This window comes from Raphanus sativus, chromosome 6, assembly GCF_000801105.2.
Source record: "Raphanus sativus cultivar WK10039 chromosome 6, ASM80110v3, whole genome shotgun sequence".
Taxonomy (NCBI): Eukaryota; Viridiplantae; Streptophyta; class Magnoliopsida; order Brassicales; family Brassicaceae; genus Raphanus; species Raphanus sativus.
In genome coordinates, this window is record NC_079516.1 from 6586720 (window position 1) to 6589134 (window position 2415).

A 2415-nucleotide genomic window follows, 5' to 3' on the forward strand; every position below is an offset into this window, starting at 1 on the left:
TTTTACTTTTGCAGTTTCTCTTTCCATTATTTTAGCTGTCTTGGTTTTTTTTTTTTTAAACACAGCTGTCTTGGTAATAATTTGTTTTCATACATATGCTTCACCGAAGCTTTTTCATTCCACTTTTGCAGTTTGTCTTTGCATCATTTTAGCTGGCTTGGTAATAATTTCATTTTTCATACTTTTGCTACACTGATTTCTTAGGTTATCTTTGATCATTTTAATAATGCTAGATATGGTAGAATATAATTTGGACTTAATGTGATCATTTTAATAGCTGCCTTGAAACATACATTGATTAGTCAAACATGGTATGAGTAGTCATACGTGTTGTTGTTTGATGTCAACTTCCAAACAAAACATAATAGAACTTAGCAAATAAGTTGAGGTTACTATTTTTCTAGATGTCGTTTCTTTTAAGTTAGGGTCTTCATGTGTTAACTTTTGACATCAATTGTTTCATATCTATCTAAATAAAGTTAACTAACTAAATTATAATCTATTGCAGGTTATTCCTTTATGATGGACAACATTAAATTCTCTATTTTTCAGAATACTATAACTCTTTCTTACAATATTTACGTTATTACTATTTCATTTTTTACATGCACTTAATATCTACCATAATTCAAATATTTGAGTGCAATAGAATAAGCAAAAACCAAATAAAACACACAACTTATGATCTTGAACTAAACAATTTCAACATTTTTCCGCGCGTAGCGCAGAGATTGAATCTAGTATATATAAAAGAGTGTTTCAATTAATTCTGAGACGGTCACATGGGTTTTGATACTTTGATCTTTGTTTAAGCTGTTATTATGTCTGACCACGTTTCTTCTTAATCATCGACGTCTTCATTTGTGGAGACGGTAGTGGCAGAGACGACGGCTGCACCGCCGCAGACCAAGTCATCCTCATGTGAATGATTTGATCGAAATCAGAATATATATGCTCAGCTATAGAGAAGTGAGGTTCCGTATTGTGTGCCAGATGGTGATGAACGTTAGGGTTTGACATTGGCTTCATTTGTGGTGGCGCGTGAAGTCCACTAGCAACCCAGGCAGTTGAGAGATTCGTGAAGGATCCTCTTTGGATATAGTAGAGAGGATGTGGATGTGTAGATGACATTGCATATCTTCTGTCGGATTTAAGAAACTAATTTAGAGTCTGTCACAGAAATTTTAAATGGGATTTGATGAACCTTTTAGAAGAAAGATTGATATATACTTTATGAAGATCAGAGAACACACTACTCATAATAAAACCCTAATTACTCGAGTTAGCAAAAAGAATAAAAATGTCGGATTTTGTGTTAACCCTAGAAAGAACGGAGCTTAATCTTGAGCTCAAGATTTGGAAGAGAGTAAAACTGTGACAACAAGAGAAACTAACCTTTTAATATTACGGTCTAGGAGAAGGAAGAAATCTAGTTGAAAAAAAGAAGCTATATGTACGTCAAGAGATTCGACTCAGCGGTGGAGATAGTTGAAAGAGATCGACAGTTGTGAATAAGAGACGTAGAGTTATTAGGTTTGGGCCGGTTTTGTTTAGTTTTCAATTGTTTTTTTGTAACCTAGTTTTTAATTTGTAATCGGATTTGAGCCGATTTATAAACCATCTTTGATCTATTAAAAAAGAAGTACATTTTGTACTTTTTAATCCTGAGTTTTCCTCAATATTTACCAATATTTGCCGTTGAATTAATATTTTCATTTTAAATAAAAGTAAATTACCTTAAAACTTGACAACCTGACGACAAATGCAGTTCACTCCGTTGAAATTAATCTGTTATCATAAGAATTGGTTCAAAATTAATTTATAGATCAACTATTATGTATTGTTCATATACTCTTGATTCTCTCAAAATCTTATGAAATCACGTCAGGCAGAGGTACATTCAATGTGAATCGATAGGTTTATTAATGCCCATGAATTTTTCAATGAAGAAAAGTTGTTTTTTTTTCTGTGAAACCAAAACAAAAAAGAAATCATATCAACTGGAATTTCTTAATATTCACCATCACATGCCACTGCCTAAATCATCTATACCTACTTAAGGCAAACCACTTATATTTTTGTTAATAATTAAACCAAAATCACAAATAAACCAAACCATTTTAATAATTTTACCAAACAACCAAAATTCAATCGTTTGGTCAATTATATCATTTTACAAAAGTATTTATTTCGGTTAAACCAAAACCATTTACACGTGTCGTTTAAATTCAAAAATTCACTTTACCATAAGAAAATGTTCACATGTATCGTTTGAAATCTTATATTTTTTTTTTGTAACAATTGAAATCTTATATTTGTAAAAATACCTTTTCACATCAAGATTATACTAAAAAAATACTAACACGGATTGGGATTAAGAGCATCTCCAACCCTATGCTATATTTGTCTCTATAC